A 25,335-nucleotide genomic window follows, 5' to 3' on the forward strand; every position below is an offset into this window, starting at 1 on the left:
GAAAATTAGAGACAATTTTCTCTAATGAACCTAGGTGCAAAAATCATCAACAAAATACTTGCTAAACGTATTCAACAACACATGAAATGAATTATATACCATCAGCAAGTGGGATTAATTCCGGGGATGCTAGGATGGTTCAACATAAGAAAATCAATCAATGTAATACACCATGTAAACAGATTGAAGGAAAAAAAATCACATGATTATATCTATAGATGCAGAAAAAGCATTTGACAAAATACAGCACCCTTTCTTGATAAAAACACTCCAAAAGTTCGGAATACAAGGAAATTTTTTGAACATGATAAAGAATATATATGAAAAACCTACAGCCAACATTGTATACAATGGAGAAATCCTAAAATCCTTCCCTCTAAACTCAGGAACAAGACAAGGATGCCCATTGTCTCCCCTTCTATTTAACATTGTCTTAGAAGTACTTGCTCGAGCACTGAGGCAAGAACCAGATATAAAAGGCATTCAAATTGGAAAGGAAGAAGTCAAAATTTCATTATTTGCAGATGACATGATCCTATACATAGAAAACCCTAAGAGATCTACAACAAAGCTTCTAGAACTCATAAATGAGTTTAGTAAAGTTGGAGGTTATAAGATCAATGCACAAAAATCAGTAGCATTTCTGTACACTAATAATGAGCAAGATCAGGAGGAAATCAAGAAAAAAATACCATTCACAATAGTAAGTAAAAAAATCAAATACTTTGGAATAAATTTAACTAAGGAGGTAAAAAACGTATACACTGAGAACTATACAAGACTGTTCAAGGAAATCAAAGAAGAACTAAATAAATGGAAGAATATTCCTTGTTCATGGATAGGAAGACCGAATATTATTAAGATGTCTATCCTACCAAAACTGATCTACACATTCAATGCCATCCCAATAAAAATAAACACAGCCTTCTTTAAGGAACTACAAAAACTAACTATGAAATTTATTTGGAAAGGATAGAGGCCCGGAATAGCCAAAGACATATTGAAAAAGAAAAACGAAATTGGAGGAATCACACTTCCTGACTTCAAAACATACTACAAGCTACAGTAGTGAAAACAGCATGGTATTGGCATAAGGAGAGACACACAGACCAATGGAATCAAATTGAAAGTTTTAATACAGAACCTCATATATACAGCCATATAATATTCGATAAAGCCACCAAACCCTCAACTGGGAGAGAATGGCCTATTCAACAAATGGTGCCTGGAGAACTGGATAGCCATATGTAGAAGAATGAAAGAGGATTATCATCTCACACCTTATACAAAGATCAATTCAAGATGGATCAAAGACCTAAATATAAGAGCCAAGACCATAAAAGCCCTTGGAAAGCAGTGTAGGGAAACATCTACATGATCTTGTAATAGGAAATGACTTCATGAATATCACACCAAAAGCACGAGCAGCAAAAGAACAAATAGATAAATGGGACTTCCTCAAAATTAAAGCCTTCTGCACCTCAAAAGAGTTTGTCAAGAAAGTAAAAAGGGAACCCACACAATGGGAGAAAATATTTGGCAACCATATATCTGATAAGAGACTTAGAATGTGCATATATAAAGAACTCCTATAGCTTGAAAATAAAAAGATAAACAACCCATTAAAAAAAAGAGTAAAGGATTTAAACAGACACTTCTCCAAAGAAGAAATACAAAGGGTTAAAAAGCACATGAAAAAATGCTCCAAATCTCTAGCTATCAGGGAAATGCAAATCAAAACTACAATGAGATACCATCTTACTCCCATAAGATTGGCAGCTATGAAAAAAAAACAGAAGAATACAAATGCTGGAGAGGATGTGAACAAAGGGGAACACTCATCCACTGCTGGTGGGAATGCAGAAGGATCCAACCATTCTGGAGAAAACTTTGGCGGTTTCTCAAAAAACTAGCCATAGATTTGCCATATGACCCAGCAATACCACTGCTGGGTATATACCCAGCCGAACTGAAAACAAGGACACAAACCGATATATGTACACCAATGCTCATAGCAGCATTGTTCACTATCGCCAAAAGTTGGAATCAACCCAAATGCCCATCAACAGATGAGTGGATCAATAAAATGTGGTATATACACACAATGGAATACTACTCGGCTGTAAGAACAAATACACTACAAACACACGTGATAACATGGATGAATCTTGAGAACCTTATGTTGAGTGAAGCAACCCAGGCATTGAAGGACAAATACTACATGACCTCAATGATATGAAATAAGCAAGCTGCCTCAGAGAGCTAGAGACTAGAAAGTAGGCTTACAGGAAAATGGAGGTGTGGGGGTGGGGGGTGGAGGAAGGATATGAGTCAACGTCTGCGGGGGTGGAATCTATGATGAGCTCGTGGTAAGTATGAGCAAAAAGAAGAGATAAAATGGGGGCAAGGGGTTGCCTTTGGGTGGGGCTTTGCAGGTTTGAGGGGGGCTGGGGATGGGCGGATGGGTAATATTGCCCAAAAAGTTGGGGGGAGAGATGGGCAACATACGAACATAGGAGAGTGTCAGGTGTTGATTGAGAGTAAAATGTTGAGAAAATCGTATCAAAATATAATTAGGAGGGTTACCTGTTTAGGATGCTTGGAGGGGATGGTCTGATGAGGGACGGACTCCTGGGGAATATCTGAATGCTCATTTTGCCAGGGTGGGTTGTACCATTGGGTAGAGACCCAAGTAGTGAGAGTTGGGGTGGACCCATATCCTGGGGAGGACTAATGCCACCAAATAGAGGGAACTGTATCTCTTGAGAGAAAGGGTGGCTCCCAGGGCATTAGGGCAGGTGAGCAAGTCAGGCCCTGAACACTGTTGCAAGTATCTCTGGATGTGGCTCCTCAGGAGATGGAGATTGGCTGACACTGTGGGCCCCAAGGGGAGCGGAAAATGGATGTTGAATGGATGGAACCAAGGTAAATGTGGGGACAAGAGAGGAGTTTCGCGAGAGTACACAAGGATGAATATAAAACATGTAATATTACACCAAAAACATACAGGGATGACAGACTAATAATGTAAACCATAATGTAAAACATAGGATTACTAAAAAATTTAGAAAACTGTATATCCTAAAGTATGGACCACAATGTAAGCACAGATGTCACCTTGTTTGAAAGCTACTGTTTCGGAGTCTGTACATCAGTTTCAGTAAATATGATATGAATAAGTTAAAAGATTATCGCTGTGGAAGGGAAAAGGTTTTATGGTGGATGTGTGGGAGTACTGTATATTGTATATATGAATTACTGTGATCTAAGGCTCTTGTGAAGAGAAGCTCAATAATTAGGAAAAAAGAAAAGAAAAACATAGGCTGTAGAATTTTTCCAAATCAATACGTATTCTATATCTAACCTTTTAAACCCATCGCTATATTCCATTTTACTAGTAAGAGAACCTGACATTATATTGAGCTTCGCTTTTCAGGAAGTTTTGGATCACAGAGTGGTTCAACAATGGTGGAGGAGGAATACTGGTATGGGATGTTATTGACTGGCGATATATGGTTGACAGGGATTTATACAGGGCATATGTCCAGGGTGCATGGTAATGTTTGGATATACTCATAGTGGAAACAATTAAAAACAACAGCTGGGGGAGTACTGGGTTCCTGGCCGGGGGTGCTCTGTCGTGGTCCCTAGGGGAGCAGCGGCAGTCCCCCAGGTGCAACGGTAAGAACCAGGAAGTAATGAGGGTCCAACAGTGGGCCCCTGATACTAATGACTATGCTTGTGAGCCTATACACCTGCAATAAGAACAAGACCTAGAGCAGCATTGTCCCTGGGAGTTTCCTCCTGACAGCCTTCATGTTACTCAAATGTGGCCAGTCTTGAAGCCAAACTCAGCATGTAGATGCAGTGCATTCCCCCCAGCATGGGACATGACACCCGGGGATGAGCCTCCCTGGCTCCAAGGGATCACTACCAAATACCAGCTGATGATGCAACTAGAAAATGACCTTGAATTAAAGGTTCAACACGGATCATCCGAATATCCCTGTCTCCATATAATATCAGGAGTTTAAAATGCTGTTTGACCTAATGTAAGGGGGAAATGGAAAAGAGAAATGAGTTTATATGGCTATGAGTCTCTAAAAAAGAGTCTGGAGGTTGGCAGAAGGATTGCCCTTATGCACACCTGAGCAGAGTCTCAGAGACAGATAAAGTAGATACAACCCCAGGTATTGGTTCTTTTGAGGGCTAAAGAGATCCATGGGTTCTACAGTCATGGCAGATGGGGTTCACTGCCATGTCAGTTGACCCTTCTTTGGAGCTGGTGTTTCTGCGTGATGGAACTGGACTCAGATGGGATCTCTTTTCACAAGACTTTCTTGCTACTTTACTGGAATTGTAGTTGGTGCTGGGGTTTAAGATATGTCTAGGGGATTTGAATCTCTGGACTGACAGTATGATAGCCACGCCCTGAACCTCAACAGACTTCAATGTGTACACTTGATTTATTGGACTTACCCCACTCAGCTAAAATGGAGTTGAAGAAGGTCAACCACCACACCATGGAGCCTAGAGTGCCTACAACTGAAAGCAGGAGGATTGCATCCTGTATCCATGTGGAATCTAAGCCCCCTCTTGACATAGATGTGCAATGAACACAAGCAATCCAATGTCCAGAGAAAATGTGGCATTGGTGTGGGAAGGGTGGCCATGGTGGCTTCTGGGTGTGGGGAATGGGAGGAAGAGATGAGATGTGGAAGCGTTTTTGGGACTTGGAGTTGTCCTGGGTGGGGCTTCATGGACAATTACGGGACATTGTAGATCCCCCCAGGGCCCACTGGATGGAACGTGGGAGAGTGTGGTCTATGATGTGGACCATTGACCATGAGGTTCAGCGAAGCCCAGAGATGTACTTACCAGGTGCAATGGATGTGTCATGATGATGGGAGAGAGTGTTGCTGTGGGGGGAGTGGGGTTGGGGGCGGTGGGGTCGAATGGGACTTCATATTTTTTGAATGTAATATTTTTTAAAAAATGAATAAAAATAGCTTTTTCTCAGGAAAAAAAGAAGGAAATCTCAAAAGAAATCAATAACTGCCTTGAAATAAATGAAAATGATGACAAAACATATAAAAACTTATGGGATGCTGCCAAAGGTATATATACTGAGAGGGAATTTCATAGTCATAAATTTATACATCAAAAAAGGATAAATAGCTAAATTTGAAGAACTAATGTACACTTGTAAGAATTAATTTATAAAAACAATAATTTAAGTCCAGAAGAGGGAGAAAGAAAGAAATAACAAAACTCACAGCAGGACTAAATGCAGTAGAAAATAAGAAAATCCTTGTAAATATAAACAAAACAAAGAGCTGATTTCTTGAGGTCATTAAAATTGAAAAACCCTTATTTACACTAGCAAAGAAAAAAAGAGAGAACATGCAAGTACACAAAATAAGAAATGAGAAAGGGGATATCACCACAGATCCCACAAAATAAGAGGATACTTTGAGAAACTATATGCCAACAAGACAGACAACTTAGAGGAAATGGACAAATTCATAGAAACACATTAGCAGCTACCTAGCTGAACAAAGAAATTGACAATCACAACAAACCAATTACAAGAGATAGAATCAGTCATTGAAAACCTCCCAACTAAGTAGAGGCCTAGGCTAGATGGCTTCACAGGAGAATTCTATCAAACATTCCAGAAAGAACAAACACCAATCTTCCTTAAACTCTTCCAAAAAATCAAAACAGAAGGAACATTACCTAACTCATTCTGTGATGTGAACATTACTCTAGTACTAAAGCCAAACAAAGCACCACAAAAAAGGGAAATTATAGACCAATCTCTCTAATGAACCTAGATGCAAAAATTCTCAAAAAAATATTTGATCATCATACTCAACAACACATTAAACAAATTATACACCACGACCAAGTGGGTTTCATTCCTGGTATGCAAGGATGGTTCAACATAAGAAAATAATTAATGTAATACACCACATAAACAGATTGAAGGAAAAAAATCACATGATTATATCTATAGATGTAGAAAAAGCATTTGACAAAATACAGCACCCTTTCTTGATAAAAACACTCCAAAAGATCGGAATACAAGGAAATTTTTTGAACAGGATAAAGAGTATATATGAAAAACCCACAGCTAACATCATTTACAATGGTGAAATCCTAAAATCATTCCCTCTAAGATCAGGAACAAGATAAGGATGCCCACGATCACGCCTTCTATTTAATATTGTGTTAGAAGTACTTGCTCAAGCACAGAGGCAAGAACTAGATATAAATGGCATCCAGATTGGAAAGGAAGTAGTCAAAATTTCACTATTTGCAGATGACAGGATCCTATATGTAGAAAGCCCTGAGAAATCAATAACAAAGGTTTTAGAACTTATAAATGAGTTCAATTAATTCACAGGTTATAAGATCAATGTGGAAAAATCAGTAGCATTTCTGTACACCAATAATGAGCATTCTGAGTAAGAAATCAAGAAACAAATACCATTATAATAGTAAATAAAAGCATTAATGACATAGGAATAAATTTAACTAAAGATGTAAAATAATTATACACAGAAAACTACACAACACTGTTCAAGGAAATCAAAGAAGTCTTAAATACATGGAAGAATATTCCCTGTTGATGGATAGGAAGACTAAATATTAAGATATCTATCCTACCAAAACTGATCTAAGGATTCAATACAATTCTGATAAAAATCAACACAGCATTTTTTAATGAACTATAAAAACTAAATATGAAATTTGTTTGGAAAGGAAAGAGGCCCGAATAGCCAAACTTATATTGAAAAAGTAAAATGAAATTGGAGGAATCAAACTACCTGACTTCAAAACATACAACAAAGGTACAGTATAGAAAACAGCATGGTATTGGCGCAAGGACAGACACACTGACCAATGTATCCGAATTGAGACTTCTGATATAGATTCTTATATATACAGTCATATGATATTCAACAAGGCCACCAGGCACGCTCAACTGGGAAGGCATGTTCTTTTCCACAAATGGTGCCTCGAGAATAGGAAATCCATATGCAAAAGAATGAAAGAGGATTACCATCTTATACCTTATAAAAAATCAACTCAATATGGATAACAGACCTAAATATAAGAGCCAAGACCATAAAGACCTTGGAAAACAATGTAGGGAAGCATTTACAGGATCTTGTCATAGGAAATCACTTCATAATCTTCGCACCCAAAGCACAAGCGGCAAAAGAACAAATAGATAAATGAGACTTCCTCAAAATTAAAGCCTTCTGCACCTAAAAGGAGTTTGTCAAGAAAGTGAAAAGACTGCCTACCCATTGGGAGAAAATATTTGGTAACCATATATCTGATAAAAGGCTAATATCCTGCATATATAAAAACTCCTGTATCTTGAAAATAAAAAGACAACCCATTTAATAAATTGGCAAGGGATTTGAACATATGCTTTTCCAAAGAAGAAATACAAATGACTAAAAAGCACATGGAAAAAATCCTCAAAATCACTAGCTATTATTGAAATGCATGAAAAAACTACAATGAGTAACTATCTTACTCCCATAAGACTGGCAGCTATTAAAAAATCAGTATACTCTAAGTATTGGAGAAGATGTGGAGGAATGGGAAACTCATCCACTGCTCGTGGGAATGCAGAAGGATCCAGTCATTCTGGAGGACAGTTTGGCAGTTTCTCAAAAAAACTAGCTATAGATTTGCCATATGACCCAGAAATTTCCACTGCTGGGTATATACCCAGAAGATTTGAAAACAAGGACACAAACTGAAATATGCACACCAATGTTCAAAGCAGCATTATTCACTATTGCCAAAAGTTGGAATCAACCCAAATGCCCACCAACAGATGAATGGATAAATAAAATGTCATATGTACGTACAATGGAATACTACTCAGCTATAAGAAGAAATACAGTACAAACACATGGGATAACATGGATGCATTCTGAGGACCTTATGTTGAGTGAATCAAGCCAGGCATTGAAGGACAAATACGACATGATCTCTCTGATATGAAACAAGCAAATCAAGCTGTTTAGAGTGCTAGAGACTGGATGGTGGTCTTAAAGGAATTTGTGGGGTAAAGGAAGGTTGCGAGCTGATGCCTACATGGGTGAAATCTATGTTAAGCTGGAGGTACGTGTTTGTACAGGGAGAGGATAAGATGGGGGCATAAGGATATCTTTGGGTGGGGCTTTGTAGGCTTGTGAGGGGCTAGGTTTGGAAGGATTGGTCAGATGGCCCAAGGAATTGGGTGGAGTTCTGGGTGTGATAGTTGTACATGCGAGATTGTCAGATATGTGGTTGAAACTATAATGATGAGAAAACTCTTTAGAAAATATAATAAGGATGGATTACCTCTTTAAGGTGCTTAATGAGGGTCATCTAGCGCAGGAGCAGGCTTCTAGGCAGTCTGTGAGTGCTCAATTTTTCATAGTATGTTATATCATTTGAGGGAGGTCCATACAATAAGTTTGAAGTTGTACCCACATCCTGGGGAGGCCTGAGGTTATCAAAGAGAGGGAATTGTTCCCCCCAAGAGAATTGGTACATCCCAATGGGTCAGGGCAGTCTAGTATGTCAAGCCCTCAGCATTGTTGCAAGTATCTATGAATCTGTTCCTTCCAGTAGTGAAGATTGATTGTCACTGTGGGCCCTGAGGGGAGGGAGAGAGAGGAATATAGTAGATGGAAGCAGGGTAACTGTGGGACAATGGAAGTGTTCCACAAGATCATGAAATGATGGATATAGGACATGATCAATTACACCAAAAATGTATAAGTCTATAGGCTAAAATGTAAACCATAACGTAAAACATGAGGTTAAAAAATTTAGAAAATTGTACACTCTAAAATATAAACCATAATGTAAACCAAAATGGAACCATGTTTGATAACTATGTTTCAATGTCTGTACATGAAATCCAGCACATATAACATGAACATATAAAAAGATCATTGCTGGGGATGGTGGAAAAGGATTTGATGTTGAATATATGTGAGTCACCTATATTGTATATGTGAATTACTGTGATCTAAAACTTTTGAGAAGACAAAATTTAAAATTAGAAAAAAAAGGTGGGATGTAGACACTGAGGAAGAAATGAAAGAAAATGCCTTGTCACTGTACATACAGGGCATCGCCTATTACAGTGATGAAAGGCAAAACATTAAAAACAAAGCTTTATAATATTTTTCATTTTTAATACCTCAATTTATTTTTACTTTATTTTAGGCTTTCTAAATTAGTTTGTATTCTATTCCCAATCTTTAAACCCATCACTATATTTCATTTTCCTATTAATTGAATTTGGTAATAGATTAGGCTTCATTTTTGAGTAGTGTTGGACCACAGAGAGGTTCACTATGGCAGTGGAGGAACACTGATGTCAGGTGTTATTGATGGGATGCACACGATTGGGAATTCTCCGGGCATGTATACAGGGGACATAAAAATATTTGGATATAAGTTGGGTATCTTCATAGTAGTTACTGCTACAAATGACAACTAAGGGAGTGCTGAGTTCTTTCCCAGGGGAGCTGTCACATTCCCCAGTGGAGCAGCAACAATCCCCCAAGTGCAATGGCAGAGACCAATGAAGAAGGATGGTCCAATGATAAGCCCTTGATACTGATGACTATGCTTATGAGCCTGTGTGCTTGAAATATGAACTAGGGCCAGAGCTGCAGAGTGTCACTGCATCCAGTATCCATGTGGAATCTAAGCCCCCTCTTGACATAGAAGTGCAATGGACACAACCAATCCAATGTCCACAGAGAAAATGTGGCATTGGTGTGGGAAGGGTGGCCATGGTGGCTGCTGGGTGCGGGGAATGGGAGGAAGAGATGAGATGTGGAGGCGTTTTTGGGACTTGGAGTTGTCCTGGGTGGGGCTTCATGGAAAATTATGGGACATTGTAGATCCCCCCAGGGCCCACTGGATGGAACGTGGGAGAGTGTGGTCTATGATGTGGACCATTGACCATGAGGTTCAGCGATGCCCAGAGATGTACTTACCAAATGCAATGGAAGTGTCATGATGATGGGAGAGAATGTTGCTGTGGGGGGAGTGGGGGGTGGGGGCGGTGGGGTTGAATGGGACTTCATATTTTTTGAATGTAATATTTTTTAAAAAATGAATAAAAAAAAAAAAAAAGAAGAGTTACCTCCTGAAAGCCTCGGTGTTGCTCACAGGTAGCCACTCTCTAAGCCAAGCTCAGAATGTAAATGCACTACCTTCTGCCCAGCATAGGACCTGACTCTGCGGGGTGAGCCTTCCTGGCGCCCAGGAATTACTACCAATCACTAACTGATGACACAACTAGAAAGAGACCTTGAATAAAAGGGTCAACTCATACCAGCAGATTATCTCTGCCTACATGTAGGATCATGTGTTAAAAACTGTTTTTTGACCTTGAATAAAAGGGGGAAATGGCAAAGACAAATGAGTTTATAAGGCAAAGTCTTCACAAAAGTCGGGAAGTCATCGGATGGGTCGCGTTTATGCACACCTCAGCAGAACCCCAAAGACAGCCAAAGTAGATACATTCCCAGGTACTGGGAACCTCTTATGTTTTTTAATGTAATGTTTTGTGTGCTCTATGACTTAAAAAAAGATAATTAAGTAAAAATCAAATTAATTGTTACCACTCACTGGACAGTCCCATGGTATAGGAATCTGAATTGATGCCAGCAATCTTAGGCAGAGAGAGGGATGTGGGGAGAGAGAATAGCTGGAACTGCCAAAAGGTAGGCCCTGGCCCTATGACAGCATCTACAGCAGGGCAAAGGAGCAGTAGGGAAAGAATGGCCTTCATGAGCTTAGCATCTATTTGCAAATATTGACCCCCCCACACACACACCTACTATTGAATCTGACTCATTCAAGGTCCTTCCATTGACCTATCATGTAAATATTCCCTCTTCTTTTTTTTTTTTAATTTTTTAATTTTTTATTGACTTTGTAATAATATTACATTAAAAATATATATGTGAGGTCCCATTCAACCCCATCCCCCCATTCCCCCTCTCCCCCCCCCCCTTCTTGATGGAGGAATGAGGAAAGAACTGGCTAGGAAACAGAGGACAAAATAGCCCCCTTTCCATTACAAATAGGAATGATTCAGACAAAATGGTTGTGGGGTTGGGGGAAGCTATGGTTTTCTAGTCAAAGGCAAAAGAATAAGCAAAGTTATGGGTGTGTTAAACATTATGGTATGGGGAAACAGTGTGCTTGTATGCAAGGAATAAAAATTCCGCTCATAATTGTTTCAGCAAAAGGATAGGATAGAGGTTATGTTATGGAACCGAAAACAGGAAGGCACACAGACTTCAAGGAACAAACTGGAACAGGAACTCAAGTGCTATTTTAAATCTTTCTCCTTCTCTCATGGATGCAACTTTCTGTGTGTCTGCTTCCTCATCTATCATAGCAGACCAGCTTTTTCTCTTTCCCAGACTGTATGGCAGCAAAAATGACTGCTGTCAATAGCTTTGAAGTTTATATTACTCAGCTTAAGGAAATTAGCCATCCTGGGCTGAAATTTCTTAGTCTGGATTCCCAATTTCTAAGGAAAGACTATAGTAGACCTATTTAGGTCAACCATGGTCAAGGGAGCACACAAATGAAAACTTCTGCAGTGACAAAAGGGTGGAATTGGTGGGAGAGAAGCTCCCAGAAGATGGGGGATGTTCATTAAAGGATATTTGCAAATTGTATATTTCTATAGATAAGGTACAATTTGGAAAATGGTGGAGACAAGGCTAGAGAAGTGACAGAGTGCAGATTACAGAGTGTATTATGTATCTTGAAGTTTATCTGGTAGGCAATGGGGAGTAGGATTGAACTAATTTTTAAGCAGGGGAGGAATATGGTATAGTTTGCATTTTAGGTAATTCATTTAAGAGGGAGTGTGGAAGATGGTTTTGAAGGGAGGTAAGAATGAAAGCAAGGATCTCAATTAGGTGATAGATGAAATCGTTTTGGCAAAGAAATTATGAGGGCCATTTAATGCAAAATTAGCGGCAATGTAAGTGGAAAAGACAAATGGATATAAGAAATATTTAGGATATGGTATCAACAAGGCTTACTAGCTTAGTTGTATGGGGTGGGTTGCAAACAAGAGCATCTAAGATGACTTACAAGTTTCTGGCTTTGGAAACAAGGTAAATATGTAAATAAGATAAGGAATATAGGACTGTTGGGTACCTGCCAAATTTGGGAGTGCATCCCCTCCTGGGACCAGATCACGCTTCGCTTCTTTTAGTTTCAATGAGTCACAGATTTCAGGATCCCAAGTGATAAAGTCCAGGCAAAGGTTTTCTCATCATCTTTATTCACTATTGAATACAATGCCAAACAATATCCAGATATTACCCACAATTCTTCCAATGTTCTGTTTGAAGTGGTCAATGCAGTTGTCTAATTGCCGTGATTCCTGGAGCTGGTATTGCTCATTCAGGGATTACAGGCAAACTACAAAGGGGTTTTGCCTGTGGCAGAAAGCTGAACCCTTGGAAAAACTACCAACTAACTGTTCTAAAAAAATAGAAATGTTCTTAACATTTCTTTCCACCACATTTTTACTTTACATGGGCAGAAATCTGGATGAAACGCAGTTAAATTTTCCTTTCACCTTTTCTCAGACATCAAAAGATACATTTCTTCCTAGTCTATGGAGACATACACATCAAAAACACTGGATGGAATGGAGGAGAGTATGGGCCATGATGTGGACCATTGACTATGAGGTGCAGAGGTGCCCAAAGATGTACTTACCAAATCCAATGGATGTGTCATGATGATGGGAACGAGTGTTTTGGGGGGGAGAGGGGGGGTGGGGGAGTGGGGTTGAATGGGACCTCACATATATATTTTTGATGTAATATTATTACAAAGTCAATAAAAAAAAAAACTGCTTGAGGAAAGCAGCTGCGACTCAATTAGTTGGGCTCTCATATACCATATGGGAGACTCTGGGTTTGCATCCCTTGTAAAGGCAGGCTTGCCCACACGCTGTGCTGTGGAGTGCTGCCTGGCCCGCAAGTGCCATGGAGAGCTGACTCAACAAGGTGACACAACAAAAAGGGAGACAAGTAAATACACAGAAGAGTGCACAGCAAATGGACACAGAGAGCAGACAGCAAGCAAACCGCAAGGGGGGTGCGGATAAAAAAAACCCAAACAACAAAAACTGCTCGAATCTAGCAGAATCCCTAAATAAAGTGTCTTTAGGCAGAGCGTATATGGAGTTATTAATCTCTTTACTCAACAAAGATTAATTGAGGACTTACTATGTGCCAGGTACTATTCTAGGTACTGGAGATACAGCAATGAACACAGCAGAAAAAAAATCCCTGTCTCCATGAAGTTTCCACTCTAGCGATATAACTTATTCTTCCTTGGTGCATATATTTAGCTTAATTTTCAATAAAAGTTACAAAAATCTTGGCACAACTTACAGAAAATGATCATAATCCAATCGTTTCATTTGTTTTCATGAGAAGGTGAAATACTATGTGATGATACAGGAGTCTCTCTTTGAAGAGTTTTCTGGAATTCTCCCATAAAAAGGAAGAAGAGCCCATTATCATGGGAAGATGAGTTCAGTTATGGAAAGGTTGAAATTTGAGCTACTTGGAGGGCATCCGGGTGAGGATGTCTAGTAGGCAATTGGAGCTATTGACCGAGATTTCATGTTGGAAGTGTGAACTAGAAATACAGATTTGAAAGTCACCCATGTATATGGATGGGGAAAGTAGAACAAAAGTATAAAAGGACAGAACCCTGGAGGAACACCAACATTTAAGAGGTAGAAGAAGAGCCCATGGAACCCATATATATGAAAAAGCGTGAAAAGAAGGAAAAGAATTAGAAGAATGTGTGTCTGGAAATAAAGAATTTCAAACAACAAAGTTATTGACACTGTCATATGTGGCAGTGAGGTCCAAAATGAAAGAGGCTGAAATGTGCCCATTGCTTAGGCCAATTTGTCAGTAATTTGGTATTCTTAACACAAGAGGTTTCAGTGGAGAGATGGAGGTGACATCTATATTACAATGGTTGAAATGTGAATGTGAATTAAAGGAATAAAAGCCATGAATGTAGGAAACCACTTTTGAGATCTCTGGGCCATGAGAAAGGAGATACGGTAATAGGAAACATTTCTAAGAAACTAGAGGAAGGTCCAGAATTAAAAGAGAATATTTTTAAGGATGGAAGAGACTGGAGTATGTTTATAAGCTATGGGGAATGAATTAGTAGAGAGGGAGAGGTATAAGATATTGGAGGCAGAAGGAAAGAGTTCAGAGAAAGATCTCTGAGGGGCTCAGTAGGACAAGAATCAGGAGTTCCAGGCTATACAGTCTCATTTTTACAGTCTCCTTATGTGAGACTGGAGGGATAGAAGTAAAATATGGAAACAGATATAGATTGTTTTGTTTTTGTGTTTTTGACCAGTGATTCACATCGGCTTCCCTGAGTTGTTTGTTTGTTTTGCTTGTTGTTTGTTTTTGTTCTTTTCAGGAGGCACCAGGAACTGAACCTGGGACCTCCCATGTGGAAGGTGGGTGCTCAACCTCTTGAGCCATATCTGCTCCCTTCAGTTGCTTTTTAAATTACTCACCATTTCAAAATTTTTCCTATTCTTAAACTTTTTTATTTTGAAATAGTTTCAAACTTAAAGGACAGTTGCAAAAATAATGCAAACTCCATACAGAGAACACTAACAACCCTATCCTGACACTCAGATCCAAAAAGTTTTAATAATATTTTGTCACATTTGACACAGAACTATCTAACATCTATCTATCTATCATATATGTATCATTTCTCTCTATATATAGATAGCAGGTTATATATAACATGCTCCTTTTTTTCTTTATTTTCTTTTAAATGTTACATTAATTAAATGAGGTCTCCATAAACCCCCACCCCCTCTACCCGACTCCTCCCACATCAACAACCTCTTCCATCATTGTGGCACATTCACTGCACCTGGTGAATACATTTTGGAGCATTGCTGCACACATGGACAGTGCTCTACATTGTAGTCTACACTCTCCCACAGTCCACACAGTGGGCCATGGCAGGACACACAACGTCCAGGATCTGTCCCTGCAGCACCACTCAGGACAACTCCAAATCCTGAAAATGCCCCCACATCATATCTCTTCTTCCCTCTCCCTACCATCAGCAGCTACCGTGTCCACTTTCTCCACATCAATATTACAATTTCTTCCCTTACTAATCACAATAGTTCTCCAGCAGAACACCAGTAAGTCCACTCTAATCCATACTCTATTCCTCCATCCTGCGGACCTGGGATGGTTATGTCCAGTCCCCCTCTAAATCAGGAGGGGGCTTAAATTCCACATGGATGATGGAATATAACATGCTTCTTGAACACTTAATACTTCCAATGACATTTCCTAAGAACAAGGATATTGAGCTTTATAACCACTTTAAGTGTTATTATTAAATTCAGGAAAAGTAACATCGATATGAGGCTTATAGTGTACATTCCAATTTTTTCATATATCCCAGTGATGTCCTTTTGGGCCCTTTCTTCTCCATTACTAGATCCAGTCCAAAATCATGTATTGTGTTTAATTGTCATTGTCCCCTTAATTGCAATTTTATATTATTATAAATTGTGCAAGGATATATACAACATAAACTTTCCCATCTCAAGCACTTCCAAGCATACTATTCAGGGGGATTAATCTACACAATCTAAAGAAATTGTAGATTTACAGAAAAATCATGCAGAAAATACAGACTTCCCAAATACCTCCCTCCCCAACATTTTTCCCAATTATTAACATTTTGTATTAGTGTGGTACTTTTGTTAGAATTGATGAAACACTATTACTGTAATTATAATATTAACTGCAATTCCACAGTTTACATTAGGGTTCAATGTATTTCTTGCACTGTCTTATGTTTTTTAAAAAATTTATTCTAGTAACATATACAACCTAAAATTTCCCCTTTCAACCATGTTCAAATATATAATTCAGTAGTTTTAATTACATTCACAATATTGTGCTTCCCTCACCACCATCCAACACCAAAACCTTTTCATCACCCCAGAGACTGTACTAATTAAACATTAACTGCCCATTCCCTACACCTGCATTGGCCCCTGGGAACTTGTCTTCTAGTTTCTCACTCTATGAATTTTCTTATTTTATTTATTTCATACCAGTAAGTGCATACAATATTTGTTCTTTTGTGTCTGGCTTATTCATTCAACATGATGTCTTCAAGGTTCATCCATGTTGGGACATGTATCAGGACTTCATTCCTTTTAAAGTCTGAGTAATATTCCATTGTATGTGTATAACACATTTTGTTTATCCATCCATCTGCTAATGGACATTTGTGTTGCTTCCATTTTTGGCTATTGTGAATAATCTGTACAAATATCTGAATACCAGCTTCAATTCTTTTGGGTCTCTTATTGGTAGACAGATAATTGATGTGTGCAAAATATCTTGGGTTTTACCATGAAATCCAAAGAAAAATATTGAAAGAGTTTAAGTACAGCGTGACATAGTTCTGTATCTAGAAAAGGACATAGAAGAATTAAAGATTAAGATTCAGGGAGCAGACTAGCAGTCTTTTATATATTTATTCCTCTAAATATGTGCCATAGAATGTAATGAGTTTAATAAATGAACAGAGAATATAGGTTTTTGGATTTTGTCTTCCTTTGAGCCTGAAAGGCATGTCTGTATCATGTGGAAGGAAATGAATAAACCCTGTGAGGATTCTATCCAAGCTCATTGCCACACTCACAGTTGTAATAAATATTCTCTATGTTGCCCTTCCTCACTGATTACAGATTGTTGAATATTTCCATCTGTACTTCTGTTTAATTAATACTAGGTAACCCACCCTTTTTCACCTTTCCTATCATTCTTCTCTTTTCCATTGATTTTTAGTTGGCTGGTCCAAGTAGAGTTTCATTTTATTCTTGCAGTCTATTTGAGTTCTCCACTAATGTTGCATTACAATTTACTCTAGGTTTTCTCAGAGACCTTACACATAGTACAGCCATTTCCACACTTCCTAATACTTTTAAGTCTTTAAGTAAATAAACACCCAACAGTGCACATGATGTTTGTAAATACTTCTATTGTATTTTTGTGTCTGGCTTATTCATTCAACATGATGTCTTCAAGGTTCATCCATGAACCTAATTTTAAAAAAATCAATTATATATGCCCCCAGAAAACCACGCAATTTTTATACATAGTCATAGTCTCAGCGTCAATATTTTAAAATTCAAATGTATAGTTTCAGAAGGATTTCTGGATACTTATATATTCATTTATCAGAGGGTTCACAAAAAAATCTTACTCAGCTGAAACTTGAGGAAACATATTTAAGCACTTAATACATCTTGCAATATTTCAGAAACTGCAAAAGGTACTGTGTTGCTGGGTGCCTAAAGAGGAGTGGAGGGAGCTAGGGTTAGAAAAATAGAGGCAAGTTCTTAGAGGACCTTGAATGCTAAGCTAGGGAGTTTGTACTTTATTGTTTATTACAGGCAATGGAGAGCTATTGAAAAATATTAATAGCTCTAGAATAAGTTATATATGTTAAATATTTTACATGCACACTCTCATTTAATCCTTCCAACTATTCTATAAACACTATACTTATTCCCATTTTACAGATGGGGAAACATTCAGAGAGGCTAAGCATTCCAACTCAATGTAAGATAGGTACTTGGTGGAGCAGAAACTGAAAACAAGCTCTAACTCCAAAGCCCATTCCCTAAACCATAGGGAAGGGGCGGTAGGAGATTTCCGTTTTACAGAGGCAAGGAGACCAGACAGGAAACTGTTGTAGTAGTCTAGAACTGTTAGGCCCTATTAAGGAGATTGTCTCTTAAGCACTAGAGATATGCAGAAAAGTGAGATGGTCTTAAAAAATTCCTTTGGTACCTCTTATAAAGGATGGATTGGAGGAGACGAGATTAAAGTCAGAGACATAAATGTAAGTTAGGAGGTTGTTGCGACTTTCACTCTCAACCGGGAGACCGACCTATCCCAAGTTTTCCGGCGTCTTTCGAATTGAGGAGCATCCCGCTCCTCCCTCCCCTTCCCCCCATACCTTGATGTCGCTACATCCAGACCCTAAGAAGTAGGTCTATGCGCACTTTTCTAGGTTAGGGCCCAGCTGGTCCTAGCCGCGCCAGCGGCGCCAGAGGTGGAGGCGGTTGTCGGCAGGGGTGGGGCGCATGCGCGCGGTTGCTAGGTGACGGCGGCCAGGGTGTCCGGGCTGTAAGGGCGCTAGAGCTGCGTGTGTGTGTGTTTGTGTAGGCAGCCGCGCCAGAGGAGGAGGAGCACGAGGATGCAGCTGCGACAGCGGCCCCGAGAGGGAGCCGCCGCTATTCGGTGGCTGCGGGGGCAGAGGGACGGGAATCAGGCCTGGGGGTCGCGTGGCTGAGGGGACCGGGGAGGCGGCGGTCCCGCCCGAGGCTCGGGCCTAGCACCTCAGCAGGGTCAGAGCCGGGCCGCTGGACAAGGGCCTCCTCCACCTCCCCACCTTGCCTCCCCTCACCCCTCCACGTCGATGGTTGTGAAGTTCCAGGAGCCAGGGAGCACAAGGCACAAGGCTGCCTCCCTCTCACCCAGCTTCTCTCTGGCCCGGGCTCTCGGACACCTGCACCGCAGCCTGCTCTCGCCCGCCGAGCCCACCCCAGGCTGCAGGCGGGGGAAGGCCCCTCCCCATTCAGGGGCTGCGTCGAGCAGGGCGACGACGGGGACCGTAGGAGAGTAGGGGTGAGTAAGTGTCACCGTACTCGCCCGGTGCTGAGGCTCCTTTCTGGCTTCCGGGCCCTGAGAGGCCAGCGAAGTGTGGCTTTCTCTTGAGGAATCTCCTGACCCCTCTTCTCAGCTGCTCATAGCTCCCTATTCCCTTCGAGCTAGTTTTCTGAGAGCCTCCACTTTCTGTTCTTAACCCAGGCGTCCAGAGAGGCGGGTTTGATGCTTAAGGCCTGGCTTTGCTTCTTAGATGCTGTAGATGCTTGTAATTCTATGGACAGTCATGCAGACTGGTCCCTGATTTTGGAACAGACTCTCCCGGTGGCGTGCTCGCCCCTGTGTCCTCTCTCTCTGGAGGCTCAGCCTGAATGTAGGCTTCTCAAGAGCCTATTCTCATGCTGCTGTTACTCCATCTCAAGTCTTGAAAAAATAGCTGGAGTGGTTCCCTACTTTTCAGTTTTCTTGCTACTAGTGTGCCTAGAGCTTCTGAAAGCCTGTGCCTGGCTTCTGACTGCTGACATGAAAGATAGAAGATAATACTACACTGTAAAATTTATAATAAAACAACAAACTAACAAACACACTCCATTTGACTTCCAAAGTGATATCAAACTTTAAGAGAAATGAGCAAAGACTGGCTGATTGATAATAAGGGAACCAGGTTTTATGAAATAACTACTTTTCATCCAGAATGGCATTACCTCTCCTCCTCCCCCCTCTCTCTTTCTTTCTCTCTCTTCTTGATGATGATGAAACCTAAAATTCTAAAATGTCCCTAATAACAGAGAGGATGGGTTATGATCGATCTGTTCTTCCTTGGGTACCCAGCAGCTAAGAATAGTCATTTCAAAAAACATTGGTATGAGAGATGTGAAGTTATTTTGGTCAGAATGATTAGATGAGGATCTAAAATTGCAAGATGTTTTTTGAAAACTGGCATATTAAGGAGTGAGATTGTTTTTTTTTTTAAAGCAAATGGTTGAAAAAAATTGCAGGTCACAGTTGACCCCATTTAAAAGTGGACTGAATTTAAATTAACTAGTAATTTTGATTCTAAGATACTTCTGGGCAGAGATAACAAAAGATTGATTCCTTCTTTTGTTTGGCTCTCTTTCTTCCCTACTGGTTTCAAGCCATTTCAGGTTTCTTTTATTTGAAAAGAAGAAAGAAGTGAAAAAGAAGTGCAATAATGGGAAAGCTAAATTTAGTTTTTGGTAAACCCTTTTAAACTAAAGATTATAGAAAGGATGTTGATGTGGTTTGTGATTTAACCTTAATCTGGTGAATCTGTTCTGAGTAAAATTCTTTGCTTTGGCAACTTTCATGTCGTGAAGTGTTCTCTTGAGTATGATTTAAACCACAATATAGTTCTGGTACCACTGCAAAATTATCTTGAACCTCAGCAAGTGCTAAATTTTTTGTGCACTGGAAAAGTTCTAGTTCCTAGATTCCAAAGTTAAGGATGCCTTTGTTTTGAAAAAGCTCTCAATGAATTAAAGTCTGAATTATTTAAAATAATAATGTACCATGTATGTACTTGCTGTTCACCTTCACATACTTTCAGAATCAAGCAATAATTTGTATCCAATTTAGAATGAGTATGGCTATAAGTATGGTTTATAATAAGTAATGAGTATGGTGTAATCAGTATGGCTATGAAGGTGATACAGACCTAAAGAGGGAGGGGACTGTCTGTGGTAATGAACTCTTTTAGAGTGAGCATAGTTTTATGTGATAAAGTATATAGTAAATTAATAAATTAAGTGTAAATACTTTAACAAATTTACATGCTATAGAAGTCAGATTTAATCATCCTTTTCCTGGGGCAAGTGAGAATGCTTTCTAAGCAAGTATAGATAGATTATTGAGTTCATATTTTATATATATATATATATATATATTTTTTTCTGTCTACAAAGAGACAGGTATAATCTTAGTGTGTTGAGTAACACCGATATGTTATGTACAACTTTAGATTATAAATATGCTCCAAGGACTAGTTCCTTTTTTAAAATTAGAGAAGTTGTAGGTTTACAGAAAAATCATGTAAAAATACAGTGTTCCCATATATATCCCCCCTATTGCTAACACTTGCTTTAGTGTGGAACCATTGCTACAACTGATGAAAGAATATTAAATTTGTACTGTTAACTATAGTCTGTTTTTAATTTAGGGTGTATTCTTTTCATATACTATCCTATTTTTAACACTTTGCATTAATGTGGTACATTTCCTTAATAAAGGATGTTGAGTGTCTTTTCATGTGCTTTTTAGCCATTTGTATATTCTCTCTGGAGCAAAGTCTATTCAAATATTTGGCCCGTATTTTAGTTGTGTTGCTTTTTTTCATTGTTGAGTTGAAGGATTTTTTTTTTCAATATTCTGGATATTAAACCCTTATTGGATATGCAGTTTTCAAATATTTTCTCACATTGAGTATGTTGTCTTTTCACTTTCTTGATAAAGTTCGTTCATGCAAAAAAGTTTTTAATTTTGAGGAGGTCCCATTTAGCTATTTTCTTTCAGGCTTGTGCTTTGGGTATAAAGTCTAAGAATCCATGGCCTAACAAAAGACCCTGAAGACATTTCCATGCATTTTCTTCTAGGAGTTTTATAGTCCTGGTACTTATATTTAGGTTTTTGATCCATTTTGAATTAATTTATATATATGATGTGAAGTAGGGGTCCTTTTTCATTAGTTTGCATATGGATATTCAGTTCCCAGGCACCATTTGTTGAAGAGACTATTCTTTCCCAATTTAGTCTACCTGGCAGCTTTATCAAAAATCAATTGGCCATAGGTATCAGGGTCTGTTTTTGAACTCTCAGTTTGATTCCATTGGTCTATATATCTATCATTGTACCAGTAGCATCCTGTTTTGACCATTGTAACATTATAATAAGATTTAAAGTCAGAACGTGTGAGTCCTCCAATTTTGTTCTTCTTTTTCAAGATTTTCTTTGGGTATTAGGGTACACTTACCCTTCCAAATAAATTTGATGATTGGCTTTTCCATTTCTGCAAATTAGACTGTTGGAATTATTTTTTCAGAAGATACTGAGGATTGAACCCTGGACCTTATACATATGAAGCAGGCACTCAACCACTGAGCTATGTCTGTTCCTAGGCTGTTGGAATTTTGACTGAGATTGCTTTGAATTTGTAAATCAATATGGGAAGAATTGTTATCTTAATTTTTAGTCTTCCAATCCATGAGCATGAAATGTCACACCATTTATTTAGATTTCTTTTAGCAAGGCTTTGTAGTTTTCCATGTATTTGAAGTTTTCCTTTATGTCCTTGTTTAAATTTATTCCTAGATATTTGATTCTTTTAGTTGCTATTGTCAATGAAACTTTTTCTTGATTTTTTCCTCAGATTGCTCATTGCAAGTGTTTAGAAACACTACTGAGTTTTGGGTATTGATCTGTACCCTGTGACTTTGCTGAATTAATGTATTTGTTCTAGTAACTTTGCCGTAGTTTTTCATAGCAAATACTGAAAGTTTTACTTTTTCTTTTTTTAAAAAAATCAATTTTATTGATACATATTAATGAAGCATAAATCCATCCAAAATGTACAAGCAATGGTATTCAGTGTAATCACATATTTATGCATTCATTACTTCAGTCATTCTTACTTTCATTATTCCAATAATAATCATAATAAACTAAAAATGAACCAACAAAACTCATCACCTCTCAGTCTCTCTATGCTTCCCTGCCGTACATAGCTGCTATTCTTTTTCCTTCTCTCCAGTATATTTCTATCAAAATTTCGTAAAAACAGTCTTATACATGCAATATTACCCATATTCATGCTTTACATGAGGTTTTACTGTCTCATACAGCTTTAGTTCTATGTTATAGTTTTTAGCTTGCCTTCTAGTAATATATGTGACCTTAGATTTTCCCTTTCAACCACTGTCATAACCTTATAATAGCTCTGCTAGTTACAAACACCATGATGTGCTTTCACCATTTCTATTTATTTACAAAGATTTACAAACAATCTTCTTACCAATTCTGCACAATTAACCCTAGCTTTCCATTCTCTACCCTCCTTATATTTTCTGGTGACCTATATCATAATTATTAACTCCATGAATGTACACAATCTATTTAGTTCATAATAGTGCAATCATACAGAATTTATCCTTTTGTCTAGCTTGCTTCACTGAACATAATGTCTTCCAGGTTCATCAATGTCATCATATGCTTCACGACTTCATTTTTTCTTACTGCTGCATAAAATTCCATCATGTGTATGCACCACAATTTGTTTCTCCATTCGTCAGTTGATGGATACTTGGGTTGTTTTCAACATTTGGCCATCATGAATAATGCTGCTATGAACATTGGTATGCAGATCTCTGTTGTCAGTACTTCTAGTTATATATCTAGGTAATGGTATTGCTGGGGTCATGTGGCAAGTCTATATTCAACTTCCTCAGGAAATGCCAACCAGTCCTCCACAGTGTCTGTGCCATTCTACATTCCCATTAACAGTGAGTAAGTGTTCTATCCCCATATCCTCTCCAACATTTACAGTTTTCTGACTTTTTAATAGCAGCCACTCTAATAGGTGTGAAATGATATCACACTGTAGGGCTTTTTATTCCTCTTATAATCTTTTTTTTAAATTGTCTTTTTTAAAAAGATATATAGATCACAAAAAATGTTACATTAAAAAATATAAGAAGTTCCCATATACCCCACACCCCAATCCTCCCACGCCTCCCACATCATCAACCTCTTTCATCATTGTGGCACATTCATTGCATTTGGTGAATACATTTTGGAGGACTGCTGCACCGCATGGATTATAGTTTATATTGTAGTTTACACTTTTCCCCAGTCCATTCAGTGGGTTATGGCAGGACATATAATGTCCAGCATTTGTCCCTGCAATATCATTTAGGACAACTCCTGGGGAGGTATGATATTCTTAAACAGAGGGAAGGGTGTCTCTCGAGAATATTTGTGGCTCCCAATGGATGAGGACAGGCCTGTGTGTCAAGCCCTCAGCATTGTTGTAAGTATCTATGAATCTGGTCCGTCAAGCAGTGAAGCTTGGTTGTCACTGTGGGCTCTGAGGAGCAGGTGAGAGAGGAATAGAATATATGGAAGTGGGGGTAACTGGGGGACAATGGAAGTGTTCCACAAGATCATGCAATGATGGATATACGGCATGCTAAATTTCACCAAAAATTTATAAAGTGTATAGTCTAAAATGTAAACCATAATGCAACTAAAAATTTACACACTGTAGTTTTGATTGGCATTTCCCTAATTGCTAGTTGACCGTTTTTCATGTGTTTCTTTGCCATTTGTATTTCTTCTTTAGACAATTGCCCTTTCAAGTCTTTGGACCATTTTTAATTGTGCAGTTTATCTTTTTATTGTTGAGTTGTGTCATCTATTTGTATATCATAGATATTAAACTCTTATCGGATATGTGATTATCAAATATTTTCACCCATTGAGTCGGCTGTCTTTTCACCCTTTTTACAAAGTCCTTTGAGGTGTAAAAGTGTTTAATTTTGAGGAGGTCCCATTATTTATTTTTTTCTTTTGTTGTTCATGCTTTTGGTTATTTATGGTTGTCGCTTTTATATTTAGCTCCTTGATCTATTTTGAGTTAATTTGTGTATATGGTGTGAGATAGGGGTCCCTGTCTTTCTTTAGGATATGGATATCCAGTTCTCCCAGCACCATTTGTTGAATAGACTGTTCTGGCCAAGCTGGGAGAGCTTGACCACCTTGTCAATCATCATTTGACTGGACATGTGAAGGTCTATTTCTGACTTCTCAGTTCGGTTCTATTGGTCAATGTAGCTAAATAACATACTTTAAAGTGAGGAAGTGAGAGTCCTCCACCTTTGTTCTTCATTTTAAAGATATTTTTGGCTATTTATTGCCCCTTAACCTTTCAAATAAATTTGATAATTGGTTTTCCATTTCTGCAGTAAAGGTTGTTGGGATTTTTATTGGGATTGTGTTGAGTCTGTAAATCAGTTTGGGTAAAATTGACATCTTAATGATATTTAGTCTTCCAATCCATAAACATGAAATGTCCTTCCATGTATTTAAGTCTTCCTTGATTTCTTTTAGCAGTGTTTTCTTGTTTTCTGAATACAGGTCGTTTATGTCCTTCGTTAAATTCATTCCTAAATATTTGCCTGTTTTAGTTACTATTATAAATGGAATTTTTCCCCTGTTTTTCCCCTCAGATTGCACATCAGCAGTGTATAGAAACTCTATGTGCTTTTTGTGTACTAATCTTGTGTCCTGCCACTTTGCTGAACTCATTTATTACTTCTAGTAGCTTTGTTGTGGATTTTTCAGGACATCCTAGATATAGGATCATATCAACAGCAAACGGGTGAAAGTTTTACTTCTTCCTTTCCTATCTGGGTGCCTTTTATTTCTTTATCTAGCTAAATTGCTCTAACTAGAACCTCTAGCACAATATTGAATAACAGTGGTGACAGTGGGCATCCTTGTCTTGTTTCTGATCTCAGCAGGAAAGCTTTTAGTCTTT

The 25,335-nt window shown here is 38.5% G+C and overlaps 2 protein-coding genes across 14 annotated transcripts in view; one reads left to right on the forward strand and one right to left on the reverse strand.

Moving 5' to 3' along the window:
- Positions 1-18,252, reverse strand: part of ZC4H2 (zinc finger C4H2-type containing) — a 129,284-nt gene extending 111,032 nt beyond the window's left edge. Inside the window, exon 1 of the mRNA XM_012520030.4 lies at positions 18,139-18,252. The gene's annotated coding sequence lies outside the window, so the exon portion shown is untranslated. The remainder of the gene's footprint in view (positions 1-18,138) is intronic.
- Positions 18,253-18,284: 32 nt separating this feature from the next.
- The window catches only part of ZC3H12B (zinc finger CCCH-type containing 12B), a 786,782-nt gene continuing 779,731 nt past the window's right edge, over positions 18,285-25,335 (forward strand). For 5 of the 13 annotated variants that reach the window (XM_058291728.2, XM_058291732.2, XM_058291730.2 and 2 more), the window contains exon 1: positions 18,285-18,809. The gene's annotated coding sequence lies outside the window, so the exon portion shown is untranslated. The remainder of the gene's footprint in view (positions 18,810-25,335) is intronic. The other 8 variants (XM_071213164.1, XM_071213163.1, XM_071213165.1 and 5 more) reach the window with 3 other exon arrangements.

The sequence above is a fragment of the Dasypus novemcinctus genome, chromosome X (assembly GCF_030445035.2).
Source record: "Dasypus novemcinctus isolate mDasNov1 chromosome X, mDasNov1.1.hap2, whole genome shotgun sequence".
NCBI classification, from domain to species: Eukaryota; Metazoa; Chordata; class Mammalia; order Cingulata; family Dasypodidae; genus Dasypus; species Dasypus novemcinctus.